At 52.8% G+C, this 20,996-nt stretch overlaps 1 long non-coding RNA gene across 1 annotated transcript; it reads left to right on the top strand.

Annotated features, from left to right (window-relative positions):
- Nucleotides 1-11: 11 nt before the first annotated feature.
- LOC146766066 (uncharacterized) lies at nucleotides 12-16,409 on the top strand. The gene is made up of 2 exons (XR_014958386.1): nucleotides 12-309; nucleotides 16,048-16,409. It is a non-coding gene; the product is annotated as an uncharacterized LOC146766066 (long non-coding RNA).
- The last annotated feature ends 4,587 nt before the right edge of the window (nucleotides 16,410-20,996 follow it).

The following is a 20,996-nucleotide window of genomic DNA, read 5'->3' as shown; positions in this document are numbered from 1 at the left end:
GTTTCTGTGATCTCATACTGGTGTGCTTTACAGAACTGGCCAGGAGAGGGCTGGAGAGTGCAGGCAAATCCCTGAGATAAATTACAACAAAATTCACACATGGTTCTAACTCTAACTCTCCTCTAACTCTGGAAAAGTCTGATGCAACCCCTGCTGCTGCTCTGGGACAGGGGTCAGTGCTGCAGCCTGCAGCTCTCATCCCTGCTGTAAGGAGACTCCAGGCTCTCTGGCAGGAGCCCCTTGCAGCTGCTCAGCCCAAGCATCCCAAGGCAGCTCATCAGAGAGCCCCGAAGGAAAACATCACACCCGGTAAGGTGGCAAGAGAAACAGGGGGAAGCTGACACCCTGGCACACGCTGCTGGGCTCCAGCTGAGCCTCCTGCCCCTCACTGCGTGTCAGCCCCGCTAACGAGAGCGGCCTCGGCGCTGGCAGCTCCTGGGGACCATGTGCTCCATGTGCTCCTCAGACTTTCCATTCTTTGGCCTCCTGGTAGCATGTCCTGTGGCAAGCACATTTCTCTCCCTCTCAGGATTTTTCATAGAGGCGCACGGAGAGAAATGAAAGAGAAAACACAATTTCTATTTCTGCTCCTTGTTTTTCCCATGTGGAATGTGTTTGGAGAATTGTTTACCTGGGGTGATGCTTGGTTGGATTCTGGTGAGGATTGTTTGAGCCTGGTGGCCAATCCAACCCACCTGGGGCTGGGCTCTCAGAGAGGGTCACGAGTTGTGTCAGAGTCAGAGAAAGCAGTATGTTGTTTTAGTATCCTCCTTTTATATGGTATATTAATATATTTTAGCATAGTTATAATAAAGAAACAATTCAGCCTTCTGAATTCAGTCAGACATCAGCATTTCTTCCCATTGGGTTCGCCTGCATTTACAATAATGTCCCACCATCCTCCCAGTCAGGCACTGGTGCTGGGGAAGGGAAGGGATGTTCTCTCCCCCAGCAGCTGTCCGGGTAGCTGTTGGGTATGGAATTCTGCTTTTATTCTTGTGGATGGTAAGAAAAGGAGCCTGGTTCTGTCCCGGACAGTGCCATGAATGTAGCTCATTGCAAGTGAAGTCTCTGCCTCTCTTTGCTCTTTCCCCACACTGGTGGAAAGGGGAAGGTGATCTCACCCCTTGACAGGGCCATGAACCCCCACAAGTGCAGCTGAGGCCAAGCCTGGAGCTGCTGCTGTCCCTGGCCCAGCTCCTGTTCCCCGCTCAGGACTTCCCTTCCACGGCTTTGAGGAGCGGGGATGAAAGGCAAGGGAGTGGAAACACAAAGCATGCCTGGTTTATTTTATTTATGACTGGCCTCTGCTTAAAAGGAAACCAGCATTATCAGTTCCAGCACCGCCAGGTCAGATGAGTAAATGAAAGAGAAGGGTTTCGTTTATGACTGGGAGCTCGAGTTTGCTCTTATAAGGGCATCCCACCAGGCACTGCCTGCTGCCACTTTGCTGCTGCTCCTGTCAGGGATGGCCAGGCCCAGCCAGAAACTGAACCAGGGTTTTGCAGAGGTGGAAGCCCTGAGGCAGAGAGTGGCTGAGATCAGGTCATACCTACTCTTCCTTCTTTGGCTTGGGGCAGCACCTGTGCCACAGCACAGCATCCCTGCAGCCAGGATCCCAGTGGGTCCCTACCCACACCTGCTGCACTGTTGTCCTGCCAGGCTGAACCTGGCTGTGCTTTCCTGCTCAATTCCCCAGGGAGAAGGTGGCAGAACCACGTCAGAGTAGGTCCCTTTGCCCTCACCAGTGACTCCACTAAACTCAGTAGTCTGAAAACAGGTTTTAAATAAAACCCAGGCAGTTTTGAATCCAGCTCAGACATACCTGGGAAGGTCCGTGTCAGAGAGCTCCAGGGCAGTTGCAATTTGTACCTAGAAATTGGATTTCCTTGAAATATTTCCATCCCCTGGCAAGAGGAAGCAGCCACAGGAAAGGAGTGCTGGGTTTGGGGCACGGCTGGTGCTGATCGTCACCCATCGCTCCTGCATGTGAGGTGCAGGCAGAAGGTAAACACACAACCTGGCACAGGCTCTTGTATAATGCCTGGGGTTTTTAGAGCCAATATTTGATGATCCGTAAATAATTGCCCTGTTGCATATGCAGGGACCTGATTTATCCTGCTCCTTGATGACATCTTCCAAACTCCTCAGGGAGACATCTGTCTCCCTCTTCCTGGTGATTGATGGAGAAGGAGGAGAGCTGGCACTTGGCCCTGTCGTGCTCCTCAGAGTTGGCGTGTGGGTGTATTGCTTGTCCCTCCACAATGGCTCAGAGCTGCAGCAATGACAGATCCTCAGGGGGAGGAAGGTTATGTGTGAATTCTCCTTGCTCATTCTTGATTCCCTGTTCCTGAGGAGCAGCATCAGCATTGTCAAATCCCCCTTCATTCCCCATTGCCAACTCTTGCCAATTCAGAAGTGCTTCCAAGCAGCTTCCCAGGTGAGGTTTGCCTCTGGGAGCCCTTCCTCCTCAGTTTGAGCAGCTCTTATTCCATGTTGAATGATTTAGCACCGCAAAGCAGAGGGAGAGGACGAGGCACAGCACTGGAGGGGCTGCAGCTTGGCCGTGTGCTCTGCTCCTGTGCAAGTAACAGCACAACCATCTCCTGCTGATGCTTCCCCTGCAAGATCTGTGCCAGCCCCTTGGCCAGGGAGCCCACGTGGCAACAGGCCTGAGCATGGCACAGGCGGGCCACGCTCCACTATCAAAGCCCGCGCGCCTGCCCGGGAGCAGCGCGTGGGCTGAGCCGCAGTCGTGCGCCCGCAGGAGGGTTTGGAGAAGATGCAGAGGAGAGGAAAGCCTGGAGCGGTGGAAAGAGGCAGGGAGGCAACCTGTGAGGTTTTAGGGATGCTCTGGGGTTCAGGGAGCAGGCAGTCACAGGTGTCTGCCGTGTGCTGGAGCCCTTTGAATATTGGCAGGTTTCACGAGGACCGCTCGGGTCTGCGAGACTTTGCAATTTGTGTTGCTCTCCTTTTTACCATTTTCTATTGAGATTTATTAACATAAGGACTTATAGGTTCTGACATCATAAAAACCTTTCAATCCAGTTTGATATCCTCATCACACCTGAAAACCTTTGTCCTGCAGGCCTCATCCTAGAGAAGGTCCAGTTTGGGGTCAAATGATGACTGGCACCAAAGGAGGCAGAAAAACTCTAAAAAGACGAAAACAATGAGACCATCAGAATCACAAACATTTCAGCCTCCTGCAGCCAGTTGCTCAGCTCAGCTCTGAGTGACCTTTCCCAGGCACAGAGAAGTGCAAATAATACTTACCCAGGAGGAAGATGTGCCAAGGCCAGAGCCAGCTCAGCCCCTTCCCAGCAGGCAGCCAGCCTGGAGAGCTCTGTCCGAGAGCCACCATCCATCAGGGGGGCAGAGATGGTGCTGCCTCCAACCAGGATGAGCAGTTTTTCCTCCAGGCAGATCAGTGGTGGTCAGGGCTGGGACACAATAGATGGCATCATGCTGGGCTCCTGGAGCTGCTGATAGAAGTGTGAGCTCCACCCCAAGGAGACCACCAGGGAGGCATTTGTCGGGGAGGAACTCTGGGTTTGGTCAAAAGGGTTTAGGGACTGACAGGCTTGCAGCTCTGGGAGCCAGAGCATGTCCTTCCTCCACCTCTGACTCTTTGACCACCACCACTGCTTCCTTATCTTTGTCCTGTGGCACTGAGGCACCAGCTCATCATCTGCCCTGCTGCAACAGAGGCACAGTGAAGCAGAAGAAGGGATGTAAGGTCCACTCCCCATCCCAGGCTCTGTGGGAAGGTGGGATGACACAGGGGAGAGTGCTAGGAAGGACATTTTCAGCCTGGCAGGGCATGGCACACATCCAAAGGTACCAGTACCAGCAGGACCCCACACATATCTGCTTCAGGCCACCCAGCAACAAACCCTTGAGCCTGGAGCACTGGTCCCCTCCACGTGGGCTCTGACCTTTGCTACTGGTGGCTGAGGAGAAGTGCTGGGTGTTGCAGCAACCTGAAAGAGGCAGCTGGGGAGGAGGATGCAGCTTTTTGCTATTTTGGAGAGCAGGGAGGAAGAGGAAGGGCTGCTAGCAAAGAGCGAAACTAGAAAAATGACGACGATGACAAAAAACCTTCTCCCATTTAGGGAACCAAATGCATTTATTTCCTGGTGTGACCAGGATAGCTCAAAGTGAGAGCACGGGAGAGGCACACGTTCAAGCTGCTGAATGGCAGCTCTCAGGTGCCAGGTTTCAGCTGGAAAGGACCAGAGGCTCCAGCAGCCCCCTGAGCCCAGGGGCCGGGAGGTGCCTTTGCCCAAAGGTCTCTCTCCTTTGCCTGGCTCCCCTCCAGCCTCTCCCCAGCACTGTCCAGGAGGACCTGCCTTGCTGTCACACCCCAGAGCCAGGCAGCAGCCAAGGAGGTGGTAGCCAATGGTGCCACATTATTTGGAGATTTTGGGGCTCACAGTCATGCTGAGGAATGAAGAGGGGGAATCATGGCCTTCCCTATAGCCATATCTGCTGCTGCCCGTCCTGCTGCTGGAGCTGGAGGAGCACCAAGCCCACCTCCACCTCTGCGCTCCTCTCTGCCCCTTCCCGCAGCCAGACTCCCTGGCCCCGCCCCAGCTCCTCATTGCAGACAGTGAAATTCTTCTCCAGACAAACAAACAGGCGGCCCTGCCCCAGGGAGCCTGTGGTCAAGACGAGGAGATGCCACGGTACTTGGTTTCTTCTCTATTTTCATTTTGGCTTTTAGACTTGCAGATGGGCTCCAGCCACAAAGTCTGGAGGCAGGTCCAGCTTCCAGTGACTCCTGCTTGGGTGGAGGCTGAATCCAGGCTGTTGATTTAGTCCCTCTCTATTTCTGGTGCTGGCTTTATATGTAATTTAATTCCACATAGTTATGGATAGACCTAACTAGAGCGTGAGAATTTCAGCACGGGAGGTGAAGGGATGCTTTATGAATGAAACATTTGTTAGTGCAAGGTTTCAGCAAGAGGAAGGGACACAAACTGGCAGGAAGAGCGCAGTGTGGGGCGACCAAGGGGTTTAATCCACAGAAGGCTCCACCCAGACCCACCCACACTTTGGCCGCAGTTTTTCTGCTCACAGAGCAGCTCTGGGAATTGGGGTTGAATCCCATCTGCATCTCAGTAGCAGCTCAGGAGAAGCCAAGGCACGCTCAGGAGCTGAGGACAGAGCTGCAGCTCCAGAAGGTGCTGTATCCATCTTCCCTGCTCCTGTCAGGGCTGATGGTGAGTCTCCAGCCCCTCAGAGAGAAATGCCATTTGCTGCAGCCAGGGGCAAAACTCCCACTGATGGAAAAGGACAAGGATGCAGGGGTTTGGTCTTCATCTTCAAGAGAGATCTGTGGTAGCTCTGACCTGCCTCAGCACCTCATCAGTCCTGGCTTGTACTTGATGTGGATGGTAGCCTGCGGAGATGTTATCCAACCATGACTCTGCTCCTCACATCCTCAGCTGCTGCTGCTCCTCCTCCTCCTCCTCCTCCTCCTCCTCCTTTAGATCTCTCTGATGGGAGAAATTATCTTGTTTTCTGGAGCTTTTACCAAACTGCAAGGGGTTTTCCAAAACATCTGGAACAGCTCATGGAGCTGGAGTGGAGTGTAACGCTGAGGGTGGAAACAGGGTCATGGAAACAGAGGCACCCTGTTAGATTAATGCTTGGGAGCGACACTTGGGACGGGCTGAGTTCAAATCCTCACCCCAGCCACAAAGGAAAACAGCTGGCAAGGGCAGTGAGACCCTCTCCACACCACCACGTGCCTCTGCTGCCCAGGAGGAGCCAGCAGTGCCCACCTCACACAGGGATGTGGCTCTGTGCTCTGAGGGCAGCGTGGGGGTCTCGGTGTCCCAGCCCCAAACCCTGCTGCTATATTCAGGCTGTGGGAGGAGCTCCAGAAAGAAGCCAGTATTTTGCAAAGGGCAATGAGGCCCCTTGGGTTATTTGGAGGCTGCCAGCTTGGCATCCGTCACTGCTGAAATACTGAGATGGCTCTGAATACAAAGCAACATGTAGTTAATTAAAAGAGGGGTGTAACTGATGCCAAGCCCAGAAAAGGATGAAAATAGACCTCTACAAACGACTCAGTTTCTACAGGGCTAGGATTTGGACTGATAAAGAGGATCTTGTCAATGCCACAGCCTTGGTTGTGTGGTTTGACTTGGCGTCAGGCCGTGGTACAAATAGAGCTGGAGTGGAGACTGCTGCTCAGATCAATTGATAAATTCTGACAAAGCAAAGCCATCACAGCTCACCTGATGGGAGGACAAACGGGGCCGGGAGGTGCAGCTGTCCTGGGGAAGTGTGTGGGGTTCACAGTGGGGTTGCAAAGTGATTGGTTCTTGAGTTTTACCTGATAAGGGAAAAAAGAAAACCCTTCCGGTAACATTTTTAGACAGCTGCTAAAAAATAAGCCAGATCACTCGACTTGGTGCAAGCCAGAATTGCCTTTTTTAGTGCAACCACAAGGAGATTCTAGGAAAAGGGAAGGTGTGATTTATAGGATGGGACAACCTCTTTCTTGGAAAGGAAACTATGTGAAAGCCATGGCAGAACCATGACTTTTAGCCTTATTTTAGTGGGACAACCTCTAAAAACATTTCTGTGGTCTCTCAGAGGTAATCCAGGCTCCCAGGGCCAGTCCTTGGATTTGTGGTTTCAAAGACCTGCAGTAACTCTGTTCCATCAGCTGTGCTGGGGTGGATGGAGGGTGCATTCCCTGTGGCTGTGACAATGGGGGGAGAGCAGGGAGGGCCATGTCCCCAGCTCTGGTGTCCCCTTGCCAAGAGGAGGGTGGCACATTGGGAGTGTCCAGGAAAAGTGCCCCAGAAGTGATTCAGGGCCTGGAAATGTTGCTTATGCAGACAGGGTGGAGAAGCTCAGTTTATTTTTTATTATTTTTTGTTATTTATTTTAGTGCTAGATATTGAAAAGTCCTGGCTGATGGATAATGATATTCCTAAATACCAGGATTGAGAGGGGAGAGGGTTTCCTGGGCCAACAGGAAAAACAGGATAAGATCAAATGAATGAATACAAAAGGATATAACTTTGGGCATGAATGAACACTAAAGGCATCTGAAAATTTTAAATGGAGACTGGAACAGCCCATCCCCCTGCACTGACTGCCAGGAAATCTTTAACTTCTGCAGAGAATATTTGGGAGTTCAGGGTGAGGGATTCTTGCAAGCTGTGGCTGTGCCTCCACCTGCCAGCCCACAACAGGCTTGCAGGTTTTAAACCCAGATTTAAACACTGATGCCCTCAGGCTTTCCTATCCAGGCAAGAAAACAAGCTGTGAAAAAAGTAAACATGTCACTGAGGTATTTTCCTTTCAGATGGGTTGATCTTTCCAAGCTCAGAGAGAGGACACAAGGAAGCTGCTGTCAGACATGAGGATACCAGCCTTGACTTCAAAATATTTGAATAATATTTACTGAACTTTATGTGTTATTCCAGAAGGAAAGAAAAAAAAGAAAGAAAGAAAGAAAGAAAAAGAAAAAAAAGGGAAGAGAAAATATTTCACTGGACTCTGGCAGATGTGATTCCCTCAGGTAACCTCACTGCTCACCCCTGGCTCAGCAGCTGCTGTCACCACCGGCTGCACTTGTCCTGGCGTGTCTGGATGGAATCCTTGTGGCATCCAAAGCTCCTTTTAAAAGGGGTGGTGACCCATGGGGGGCACCATGCATGGCCCAGCACCACGAGAGCCTAGCCCATCTCCATCACACCCCACAGACACAGCTGGAGTGCTGCCACAGGGATGGGCACCGTGCACAGATGGGACATTGTTTATGTAGGATCTCCCTCAATTGCCTTTGCTGCAGAGCTCCCTCTGCGGTTTCCTGTATTTGAACCCCTTATCACAGCCCTGCTGCCACAACATGTGCTTGGGAGGGTGAGTTTTATGGGTTGATAAGGTTTTATTGCAGCCAGACTTATTAATGGATGTCTGAAATAAAGAGATGAGGAGCCTGAGGAGATGGGGTCTAGGCAGCTCCAATTTCCACTAAACTCAGTAGTCTGAAAACAGATTTTAAATAAAACCCAGGCAGTTTTGGGTCCAGCTCAGGCATACCTGGGAAGGTCCTTGTCAGAGAGCTCCAGGGCAGTTGCAGTACGTACCTAGAAATTGTGTTTCCTTGAGATATTTATTTCCATCCTCTGGCAAGAAGAAGCAGGCACAGGGATGTGGTGTATGCAGTACCCTGTCCACACCTCAGGAACCCCTGAGAACCCCAGAACAGTGAGGCCTCCCCACTGCACCCCACTAGGCCATCCCACCAGGTATAGAGCGATTTGCACCCTCTTCTGCCTCAGTTTCCCTCTCCACTCCATCACAGCCTTCCTTTCAACATGGGCCAAGTTCTTCTCTTGGCAGCAGTTTGCATTTAACTTTTTCTCTTCCTTAACATCAGATTAGAAATAAATTAAACGGGCCAGTAATGACTTTGCCAGGTGCTGACTCCTTCTGCACTTCAGCTCTGAGTGTCCTTTGTGTGCGTGTGTGCACAAGCAAGGAACAATGATTAAAGAGGCTTTATTAGTCCCATGACTGAGCTGTAGTAGGAAAAACCTGTGTCCTTCCTGCCAGTGACCAGCATGGGGAGAGCAGCTCTCTCTGAGTGCTCTGCTCCTGCCCCTGTGCAGAGCACAACGCTGTGGCCACGTTGGAGAGTTTTCTCATCTCTTTTACCCCAGTGGACAGACAGGGAAGGTGATGTCAGATATGAAGATGGTGGTGTGTGGTCTCCTCAAGCTGTCTGTGGTCCCCTGCTCCCAGCAGGAGTCCTGGGTGCTGCAGGGGACTGGGGGCTCGCACCATTCAGTTCCTTTCCACAACCTGGTGGTTTAACCTGCCCCTGCTCATGGGGATGGTGGTTCAGCCAAGGACATGGGGTGATGTGGAGGCTGCAGTTCTTGGGAAAGGATTTGTGTGTGATGACTTGAACCAATCATCCCCCCAAATCCACGCTGTGACCTGGCCTCCAGCACAGAAACCCCCATAGCACTGCCAGGGAGTCTGGCCTTCCTGATTTAGCCATCAGAAGAATTACCTTCAAATAAACTTCAGCTTGCTCTTACCCAACCAAACACACCAGAACCTTTCCAGAATAACTTCTGAGATGGCAGATACCAGGACATTTCCCTGGCTGCAGGCTGAATTGCAGGGCATAAACAAACATCTTCAGGACAGATATTGTCAGACACTGGCTGTGGCTGTGCTGTTGGCATCCCTTGGTCCCAGGGATCTGTGACTGTCCTGGACCCACCACCATGGAAATGAATTAGGGACTTCTGGGACCTGGGATGTGCTGTGGGAACATCAGGTCAAAAAAACAAAGCAGCCCAAAGTTACTGCTGCTGTCTCTGCAAGCAGAGACCAATTATTTCAAGTATTCTGGGCCAACAGTTACAAACTGTGGCCAGACACAGAGCCTGCCCTGTGGATGTAAATCTGTCAGGAGTCCAAGTGATGGGGAAAGGGCTGATTTTTACATTTTGGTTGAGATTTCTTCTCAGCACGGGGCTTTAAGCTGGTGGCTCATCCCAGCCCCACCATGTCTCAGCAGAACAAATACTCTGCATTTCTGCCACGCTGCAGCCAGCCAGGAGATCCTGCAGAGGGAATTTCAGGGAGCAACTCGAGTATTACAGTAAAAAGAGAAAACAGAGAAGCATATTTTCTTTCCTCCCCCATACCTCCACTCCCGGGGCATCCCTTCAGAAGCTTCGTTAATGTTGGAGGAGGCAGGAGGCAAACACTGGGAGTGGGCTGCCCTTTCCCCTGGACCTGCCCCCTCTGAATCACTCTGGGCTTGCAGCACTTCCTGCAAATGAAATCCCCCCTGGGCCAGCCGGCCCATCCTGCCCTCCTGCAGAACCCGGCGCTGCCATCCCTGCTCGCATGCAAAGGAGGTTGCATCATAACTGCTTTTTAAACTCTCAGGCTTTTGAAGTCCAAGCCAAAGTTTGTTTTTACACCTGATTCGGGCCAAGTCCCTTGTTCCAATGTTTATGAGAGTCTCTTTGGTTAGCTGGAGCTCACCTCACCTTTTTAACAGTCGGGTTATCTCAGCAATGTTTGTCCAGACTGGCAAGAATCTGGGCTCTTGAAGAACTGAAAATCAAAGGAATCTGGGCTCTAGAAGGACCGAAAATCAACGTCATGAGAGACACCAAACAACAGCTCTACTGGAAGGCTTCCAAGTCTGGCTTCAGCCGTGGCTGACATTATCAGAACTCCCTGGAGGGGAAGAGACATATTTTGAGGATAGACATCCTTTAGAGGAAACGGGGAGAACCTCAAAAACAGAGCCTTGAAGTTCACAGGGTAGGGATGGAGTCAGCTGCACCATCACTCACCCCACATCCATGGTGCAGGAAAAAGATGCTCAAAGTGGGTGGCAGGGACCCCAAAGATTCCCAGGAGCAGTGGGATTGAGCAGGGAGTGACTGTTCCTCCACTCTGGGCTCATTTTGGAGCTGTGTAACCCCTGTGGCACCTCTGGCCGTGGCACCTCTCTTGCCGGCAGCAGCAGGGCGCTGCCAGGATCCCTGGCACCGTGTGTGCTCTCTGCTGAATATTTGCAGGGCAGCAACTCACAGACACCACCCTGGCCGTTCGCAGCATCCCGGTTCTCCCTCAAATCAACCAGCCAGGCTTGGAATACACATCCCGACTGAAGGGCCGGGGCTGAGCCGGCAGCAGAGGGAAGCAGCAGGAGAGCAGGGAACGGGCTGGAAACCTCAAGGCAAACCCCTGACCGCGGGCACGGAGCAGAGGAGCGCTCCGGGGAGATCGGGGCCGGCTCTGCATGAAAGCTGAGGTTAATGCAGCATCTTTTCCAGTCGCGGCTTGCACGGCTTCCCTTGCGGACATCTGGCAGATGGGCCAGCAGAGGAATGCAATGAGTTGTGCAGATGGGAGGTGCCGCGCTCAGGTTGCAGCCGTGGGGCAGGGAGTCAGTGTTTTGTTTATAAACACGGGCAGGATGGCTTAGATAAGAAGGGGATGGTAATTAAATTAAATTAAGGCTCTGGAAGTCGTTAGGTGAGCCTGAAAACATCAGCAGCCCGCTCGAATTCCTAGTTCTGCAAAACAGGGGCTCGGTGTGATGGAGCATCAGAGGGTGATGGGGGAGCAGGGGGTTTTCTACTCAGTTCAGTGGGGAGGAGATGGACACAGTTATATCCAAACAGGGGAGACAGAGGGGAGTCAGGTAAAAATGAAACACCAGAGCATCAGGGGTGAAAGGGAAAATCCACAAAGATTCTTCCCGTTCCCCTGGGAAAAGCATTCCCAAAGCATGGATGGGAAACTGAAGTGCTGTGGGATGAAGGGACAAGGTTCCCACCGGGATTTTGGTGCAAAGAGGGGATTTTTGCAGAAGTCAGTTGGGTTGTAAATGCCCCTTCACATCCAGAACATCTCTGCAGATGGTTTGAGCCTCTTGGTGAGAAGTGGGAAGCAAGCAGGTGAGTGGGGAGAGCAGATCAGGAAAGGCAGCCCTGACCCAAACTGGGAGGCATTTCTTGGCTGAGGGAGTGGCAAAGCCTGTCAGCCACTGACTGGGGGTAGGACAAGTTTGTAGAAACGTGAGTTAGGATGTGTGACAGCAGAGGTGAAGCTTTTGGATGGGTTTGTGTATCCAGCATGGAGGTTGCAGCTGCACCTGTGTCAGCTAAGAGAAAATGATGCTCAGAGGAAAACCCAACCAGCACTGAGGGCTGGCTTCCCTTCCCAGGGCTGCTGGTTTGCTGAGAGATCCTGTGCCTGTTTATTTTTCTTTCCTGCTTGCAGTGGCCCTGATACACCTCCAAGCCTTAAATGCTTTCCCTGCTGCCCACATGGGGTAAATCGGTCCTGGGAGCTTTTGTACCTCTTTGGGAAGAGGGAATGGGCTGAGAAAGGTCTGGATGCTGCAAGGCAGGCAGGGTGGGGGGCTGGGGCAGCTCAGGAGAAGGATGTTTCATCAACATCCATGACCCAGAGACTAATGTCTGCTGCTGTCCCAGCCTGGGAGCCTGGCCCCAGAGTACATGATGTAGAGACATATGTGTTTTAGCTCAGGATGTCTTTCAGCTTGCTCTCCTGGTGCCAGCCCTTTGCAAAGGGCTACTGGGAAGCATGGAGGAAATACCAACAGTCCTTGCAGCATTAATCATGGCCAGGATGATGAATGCAAATAAAAATGCCTTTGGCTGGATCCTTGGAGAGGGGGAGAGATCCTTTTCCCACCAAGTGTTTGCAGGCTGGTGGTTGATCAAAGCTGGGTTGAAGGAAAGGTTCTCTCTCATGTAGGCATCAAGGGAAGAGCAGGTAGCTTATTGGTGGCTGCATGTTTGTAATTAGTGAAGTAAGGACCCATGGCAGCCCTCGGAGCACCCTGCTGCCACCCTTGAGGCAGAGCCTAACACACTCTCTAATCTCAGCCCAAGGAAGCCACGGGCTCACATCCCTGTCAGAGCCTGGCTGGGCATCAGGAGCTGCAGGAAGGTGACAGCTTGGTGTGATGCTGATGGAGAGGGAGGCACCACCCCGGTGAAGAGGCTGGAGCAGCCAGAAGGATGGGCAACAGCTTTTAGGGATGAGGCTGTTCCTGCAGCCCTGTCAGTATGGGTAGGGGCAGCCAGTGTGCTCCCACATGGGCTCACTGGTTTGTGCTGACAAATCCTCTCCTCTTTGCCCAACAGCCCCCACAAGGCCTTTTTCCCTCCCTGGGGGCCGTGGGGAGTGGGCTGGGGGCTGGAAGGGCTGGTGGCACACAGGCTGGGGGCTCCAGGAACAGCTCCCGTGTGCCAGGCTGGCCGCGAGCGTGCAGGGCTCGGGCTGGACTCAGCTCCCAGCACGGGCTGAGTGCAGTGGGAGCTCAGCATCCCCTGAGCAGCAGGAGGCACGGATCCATGGCTCCAGGTGTGCTCGGAGCCACTGGTCCCTGCCATCCCTTCCTGGTCAGTGGAACACCCCAGAGGAGGTTTCACCCACAGTTGTGTCCTGCTGTGGTTCCCGGGGTGGGCTGAGCTCCCCATGCAGCTCCCCGAGGGAGAAGCTGATTTTCCAGCCGCTGTCTGAGGCTTTAGGGGGAGCATGTGCCAACTTTCCTCGTGCTGATCTCCCCAATTAGTCTCCCATCTCCTTTTCTGCTCTTCAAAGCACTAAGCATCATTAATCTGTTTGGGGGATTAATGGAGACTGAGCTGGGGAGGCCGGTCCCTGGCCCTCTCACACACACAGCCCTGCACACTAATAGTTTTTGCTACCCCTGTCACAGCTGTTAAGGCTACAAAAGCCCCGAGTAATGTGATCTCTCAGGGCCCTTGTCCACAGAGGCCCAGGCACCCTGGACCCTTTTGAAGGCAGGAATGTGGCTGAGCATGACCAAGTTTGTCCCAGCGATGGCCTTGTGCTCTCCTTCCCGACCATCCAAGCAGGAGTTAACTATGCATAAAGAATTGGATCAGCCCATGGGACAGCCAGCCCAGTGCCCCCCTTCTACCCTCCCAGCTCCCATCACCACCGAGTGTCTCAAGTTCAGGGCTGAGTGGCCCAAGAGCCACTCAGGAGAGTGTGCTGCAGGCACTGATGGGCACAGAAGGGTTTAAACCAAATCTAGGACAATAAGCTTGGCATAGATTCCAGCCCTTTTCCCATGATTGTTTTCTCAGGAGTCAATGAGTTGGACACTCTGCAGGAGAGGTCTGACATAGCCACTGGCATGTGCCATGGAAAATGGACCAGGTTGCCTGGGGATACAGAATGCATGCCTGTGCATCCCTTACCAGGACACAGGGACTTCTCCAGGCCCTTAAAAGAGATGGACACTGGCCACACAAGATACAGGAGGGTTCTGGTTGCTCTGGGGGCTGTGGGAGCCTTGCTCCAGGTCTGAATGTCCTTTTCCCTTACCCCATGGCAAGGGTCAGAGAAGAGCGCTCGCTCTAAGTGCCCTCCCAGGTACCCAGGGCTGGGGTGCTGTGCCCCACGAGGAGGGAGCCCAGCTGTTGTTTAAAGCACTGTCTGCTGGAGACACTCCAGCCTGGATTTCAAAGCAGCTGCCGGCTCTTTCCTTGGATCTGAGGTGGCTCAGTGGGATCGGGCAGCTTTGTAATTTGAAACAATGGGGCTGGGGGGGACTGTGCCGCCGGCGGCCCCAGCCATACAAGGAAAGAGGATCCCACTGCGTGCACAGCCCCGCATTCCCCGTCCTCCCCCTGCCCCAGCCGGGGACAGGCAGCCCCCAGCATCATCCAGTGGCTCCAAAGCACCTGATGGCAGAGGCCAGAGGACACCGAGATGGCATCAGGCACAGCTGGCTCCTGTCCCTCCTCATGCTGCTACTGGTTGGGTTTGGGTTTCTCTCCCTCTTGTTTTCTACACAGTGCTGAAACTCTACGCCAGGGTGGGAGATGCTCGGGGGAATTTGCAATGGCAGATGGTGGGGAAAAGAGAAAAGGGCAGAGCACGCTGCCTGTGGGCACGGGAACACAACACCCCGGGAGGGAGCGTGCAGTGATCAGCCAAAGGTGGTCAGCCTGCAATGAAAGCTTTTAATGCCCGGGGCTCTCCTGCCCTCCCTACACACACACACCTGCAGGCCAGGAACAATCCCGCTCCGGACGCCTTTTTCCTTTCTTTTTCTTGCTTTTGCTCTCTTCTCCCTCTAAAACAAAGATGTTTCTCCAGATGCACTGGTCCCCATCCAACAGATCCCTTTGTCTTGTCGCTTTGAATTATATTTTCTTTGTCTGCATTCGCCATCCTCCCAGGCTGAGCACTGGATGTCTCATTAGGAGGGAGATTCTGGTCAGCGGTGCCAAAACTCCTCGCAATGCTGACGCAGAGGGATCCTTACTGGAGTGAAGATGCTAAAAGCTAAATCTCAGCCAAGGGAAGACTGTAGAATGAAGTCAGAGTGTAATCATGCCCAAAGTGAATTAGGAAACTTCGGGATGATTTTGGAATTATAAAAGGGATGAAGAAAAATTACAGGAGCAGAGCCAGAAGACTTCTCACCCCAAGCATATAATTTCCCATACCAAATGTGGCACAGTCCCCCAGCTCTGTGGGACATGTGAGACTCCTGTGGATGCTGTCCCCAGGGAGAGGCACAAGGGCTGCTCTGGCACAGGCCACACGCAGCCCTGGGTGGTGACAGCTCCTGCTGTGCCCTGCTCCAGGGCAGGGCCCTGAGTCAATATCCATGGGTGGGATGCCCTGAGCTGCCAGGCAGGCGGGTCCTGCTGAGCAGCCCAGCTCTGTGGTGACTTTACTCCAGACCTCAGAGGGTATTCGGGTCCTCAAATCCAGACTTATTCCTTCCAACTGGCTCGATCTGGGCTAGAAAAAGAAATGAGCTCTCCCCGCAGGCCTGCCCTCACTTAACTTTGCAAGAGGAAATTTTCTCCCGAGCTCCAGGGATTGCAGGACATTTTTGATGTGAGGGAGATATGGAAAGCAAACCTGACCTTTTCAACCAGAGAAAGGCTGTTTCCCCACAAGTCTGTGCTGCAAAAAATGTTGGGTTTTATTTTCCTCCCGACGCTGCACTGAAAACAAACATCCAAACCTCAAACTTTGCTACAAAGCACAATTGTCTCTCAAAACCAGCTCTTAGCCATTTCTATCCGGCCCTGCCTCCCTGTGCTGCTCCTGCCTCTCTGCAGGCTCAGGGAGAGTGGTGGGCTCAGCCTGGGAAGTTATTCTGTTCCCACCAAACACCTTGGCTAGCGTGGAGTCCTTTTATTGCCGGGATGTCATTCACACTGTGCTTGTTTAACACACATACCAGCTGCCTCTTTTCATGCTACTGGTCTGAGAACAGGGCTGAGCTCTTCCCAAGTTCACAGGAAGATGGGCTCATTTGGGGATGTGGGATGTAAATCCCCTCGAACACTGCATATATTTGCATCTGCATCTGATTTTATCTCCCCTCTCACACTGCAAGATTCCCCTGCTCTGTCACGTTGGGGAAATGCAGTACATCCCTCACAGGTTGAGTTTGGGATTCTTTTTCTGCTGTTGGTGACTGGTTTACTTTTTATTGATTTTTAGGGTCCCATAATGACCAGACAAGGACTCGTTTCCATCAAACACCATGCTGCTGCTCAACCACCACGTGGCCTCAAACCAGCATCATCTGGAGTGCCACCACCTCCTCAGGCAGCCACAGTGTGGCACATGCATGGAGCATGCCCTTCCTCAGCCACTGTGACTGTTTTCCCACTTTGGGACATAACAGAAGATCCTTTCAACAACATTTCCTTTGAAAAATAATCCATCTAGCTCTGTTTTTGGAAAGTGCTCCATGCTCTGCACAGGAAGAAGTTAATTACTGTCCGGGGGGTGAGGGCGTGTGTTCTCAAATGTTTTAAATGTTTAATTTTCTTGAAAGAAAAGCCATCTCTGATCTCTGTTGGATCCTCTCCCTGTTTATACAGAGGGTTTCTATTAGCAGGGCCAATGGTACATCCCTGACTGCCACGTCCGTGTCCTTTTCTTCTTCCCTCAAAACAGGAACCCCTCCCAAGGGGGTGTGTCCCACCTCTCTGAGCACCTCTCTCCAGGGAGTGGGGAGGGCCGAGCCCTCCTGGCAGTGCCTGCTCCAAGAGCTGCTCCATCCCGACCTGAGCTCTGGTGAAATGATCTCTAACTGATGCAGTTTTTCCTTTCCTGCCCATTTTCCAGGAAGATGTGGAAAAAGTGAGGTGGGTGACCCCTCTCACAGCTCCTTCCAGCAAGGAGGATCGAAATGTCACTGAGACCTTTGCTGGTGGGTTCAAGCCAACCTCTGCTCATGTCAGCTGGGGATGGGCCACGATGATGAGGCATCCACAGCTCTTTCAGATTAGGTTTTCAGGCAGAGGGTGTCCCACAGACGTCCCTGGATGGATCCCCATCATGGAATAGTGTTTACAGCAGGGACATCAGTAGCTTTGTTTAGTCCAAACCTCCTCTGGCGGCATTTGGGGTTTCTCCTACATCTCCTTGCACTATGGATGGGCACAGGCTCCCAGGCCCACCCAGATAATCCCAGTTGTTGGTCCCCAGCTTGTTGAGGTCCTCTGTGGGGCGCTGAGCTGGCAGGGAGGCCCTGGGGAGATGGGCTCTGTGGTGGGACAGCTCTGAATGCCTGGCCATGCCCATGCCTCGCCTGCCAGGACACCCAGAGCTGGCCATTCCCAGAGAGAATTGATTTCCTTCTGTCATTGCCGCTTATCTCAGCCCTGCTGGTGCCTCCAGTGCATTGTCAGGGGTGCTAATTTAATGTTGATGAGAGGATTATGAGAATGACCATCAGTGTGGTAATAACCATTTGATTTTTAATTTATTACGGTAAGGAAGAGGTGACTAAGAGGAAGGGCTGGGGACAGCGGTCAGGGTGACCTAAGTGTGCGTGCTGTGACATTTACAGGCTGTGCTGGAGACTGAGGTGGTCAAACCTTGTGGGGCCTCTGGATTTTAGAGGTTATGCCATGAAGAGCTTGGGGCTGGGGCTGTCAGTTTCTGGAATGATCCAGCACATTAATCATTGTGTGGGGTGGATGGTGTTTGCAGGATCTGATCCACTTCCAGAACCTCTAGATTAGTGTTAAATGAGTGGAGTCCCATGGGAGAGCAGATGGACAGGGTTTGCTCTTCATCCACGTGTGTGGATGTGTAGGGCATTAGTTGTGGAGCTGCTGAGAGATGGAGAAGGAGTTTGGCACCGGATTGTAGGCAGGGGGAGCATTGGACAGGGTGAGGTGAATAAGTGGGACCCTGAAGGCTCTGCATCTGGGTTTCACAGCTCCATCTCTTGGGATGACTTCAAACCCCTCCTTGATTTTCAGCTTTCCAGTTCCTGTGGAGCCCCTCTCCCAGAACTCCTGGTATCTCACATCCATGGCTCGTGTGCTCAGAAGTGTCCTGCAGCAACCAAAGCCCACAGCAGCCCTTCTGCAGCAGTCTGGGTGCACAATGCAGCTCTGTGAGCAGTGGAACAGGCTCAAATTGCTCCTCTTAGCTGCCCTTCGACAATGTCATCCGTGACTTGGGCTCCAAACGTCCACCTGTGTTCAGGATAAGCCAGGCTCTGTCTGCAGCAAGCAAACTAGGCTGGTGCACAGGCTGCATCTGTGTCCCATCACCGGGGTGTGGATGGCAAAGAAAGCAGCAATGCTTGTGGGAGAAATGGGAGATGGAGAGGACAGGAGGAAGAGGAGACAGGGCAGAAGGCCATGGGCTGGGAAGGCTGTGGGGCTGCATGTGCATCCGGCCAAGCCCACGTGCTGCTCTTCACACTGAGAACCGCTGTGGCAGGAGGAAGGGGCTGCCTGGGGAGCACTCAGCCTCGCCTCTGCAGGGTCAGGGCTCCTCACAGCTTTATTTCGGCTGTGGGGGCGGCAGCGATGCTTTGCGGCGAGCTGTTGGGTGGCTGGTGGGGCTGGAGGAGCACCAGAATGACTTTATTTTGGAAATATGTCCCTGTGGAGCACTCAATGTCCCTTGGCTACCCCAGCCCAGAGCCAGTCGAGCCTCTGGGACTGGCTCCACTCACGATTGTACTCGCCCTGTCCCTTATCGCTCCGCTGGGAAAAGAGCTGGCGAGAAAGGGAGCCAAGCCCACGCACGCTCGCGCTCCCTTTGGCACGCCTGAGCCAAAGGCTGGGTTCTTTCTTCCTTTCTTTTCCCTTTCTTTCCTCGTTCTTTCTTCCCCGGGCACGTTTTTCATGTTGATAGCGTGGCAGAGAGAATGAAAATGTGGTGGGGCTTTGGCCAGGATCGTGGAGGGGAAATGGTGTGGTGGTGTTTGGCAGCACCGTGTCTGCTGTCGGGCCTGCCGGGTGCCAGGCAGGAAAGGGCGTCCCCAGCCCTGCTCGGAGCCAGACGAGGAAAGGAAAGGGATGGGGACAGAAAGGGCAGAGTGGCGCCCGGGGAGGGGTCACACCAGGTGGGACAGTGCCCAGCTCCCCCCAGGCAGGTTGTGCCCTTCAGCCTCACTGCGGGCTGGAGAGCGGGCCTGAGGGGACAACGCGCTGTTGAATCTGGCCCAGAATAAACAACCTTCTGCTGCTGGAGAAAACAGCTGGCCTGTTTTCCAGGCAGACCGGGAAATGGTGGAGCCTTTTTCCTCTGGCCCTGTTCCAGCAGGGAGTTGCAGCAGCATTAACCCACTCTGGTGGATGGGAGCGGGGAGCTTGTCCCAGGATTGGCGCTGGCTCCCCAGGGATGGGACGGGGCTTCTCCCATTTGGTTTCTGCTTTGGTGATGTCACCACGTTTCCTGCTCTTACCGTGTTGACCATGGATGTCCTTGGATGCTGTTGAATAGGAACCCTCTGCCTCGAGTCCTCCTGCTCTCTGGAGGCGCTGGAGACCTGCTGGAAGAATGAATGGAGCTGGAGATGGGTCTGGATGTTCTCAGTCAGCTTCCTACACAACAGGGGTGAGGTGGATTGCAAACCATGGGGTGGAAGGAGAGCAAAGAGCAACTCACACTTTCCTGAGGGACTTATCTTTAAGGAAGACATCCAAAGAACCACCAAGTCCATCACCTAACAGAATTATTGTAGCCAAAACCATGGATTTCCCTTCCCTGGAGTGCATGGCCCTGTGAAGGCCCTGTGTGTTTGCACTCTGGAGCAGGGCTGAGCTGAGCACAGACACGTGAGCGAATTGGCCGCACACCCCCTGGAGTCAGCCATAGGATGCCTCCCCACGGGAGGACCAACTTAGCGTAAATATTTAATAACTCCAGTAAATATTTAACTTCTCTGACATGAGTGAGGATGGAAAAAACAGACCCTGGCGGGCAACCTCGCAAAGCCCCTGGGTGAGAGGCTTCAGAGTGCTCTTCCCAACTCTGAGCCCATTGTATGGGCTTCTAGGCAGGACATGGCTTTCATTAGATGTATGGGCAGAGCCTAGCACAGGGAGGCTGTGATCTGGAACCAGAGCATTATAAAAATAGCACGCCCTTTGCACGAGTCAAGAAACACCCGCTCCCAATTAAACGGGAATGTCATCCCTCTGAGGTTCAGAGCGGCATTCAGCTGGCTCGTGCTCAGCATTGTGATCATCTCTTTGGGCATTTCCAGCTTCAGAGAGCTTTTCTGGGAGGACGAGGTTTTTAAAGGCTGGGCACAAGTTGAGCAGAAGAGGAAATGCTGCTCTTCTTTGCTCTTGAGGCTGCTCAATGCAATCAACAATCACAGAGGAATTTTTGCCCTCTCCAGCTGTGGACAGTGCACGTTAATTGTGGTCAATGGAAAATGCCACCCTTCTACTGAGGGACCAGGAATGCCTGGAGCAAGAGGAGACCTGCACACCCTTGCTCCAGATCCATGCAAGCCAACCCCCTCCTCTAACACTCTGAACTTCAAAATTTAGTTTTCGTCATCATTTCCTCTCTTTTTAGTTGAAACACCACTGGCTGAGAGGATGTCCCACATGTGCAAGATGCTAGAAAGCCCTTGTCCTGTGTATCCAGCTGCCTCAGTACAGTGGTCTGGGCTTTCAGGAGCTGGCAAGTGGTCACAGAGCTCTGTCACAGCCTGCTTTATTTTGAAGAGGCAGTTTTGCACAGCGAGACCTCGAAACGCTGCCATCTGGTCGGATGTTTCTGCGCTAATATTAGTGCAGCTAAATATTTGCATGTGGGCCTCTTTTAGCATAGGGTGTCCCAGAGGAATATGGGCCACGTTTCTGGGGTTTTTAATAGAAAGCAAGAGAGGCCATGAAGTCAAAGGAAGAAAAGGTGTCAGAAAACACCAGGTCAGTGGAATGGGGCAATGGGGGCACTCCAGCATCGAGAAGAGTCCTCCAAAGGCTCTGCGTGACCAGTTCCAAATAATGCTAAGGGACTGCTGTTGCCAAGTGGGTCTGGGCTTGGGTGATGCTCTGTCTTGTGTAAGGGAGGAAGCCTGGCAGGTCAGCAAAGCTAAAACCACTCAGACTCATCCTTCCTGAGACATATCACCCGATACTGGTTCTCTGAACTGTGGTTTCCTGATGCAGCTGTTT

The sequence above is a fragment of the Lonchura striata genome, chromosome 14 (genome assembly GCF_050655825.1).
Source record: "Lonchura striata isolate lonStrDom1 chromosome 14, ASM5065582v1, whole genome shotgun sequence".
Lineage (NCBI taxonomy): Eukaryota > Metazoa > Chordata > Aves > Passeriformes > Estrildidae > Lonchura > Lonchura striata.
Note: the sequence above shows the minus strand (reverse complement) of the source record. Positions and strands in the feature narration are given on the sequence as shown.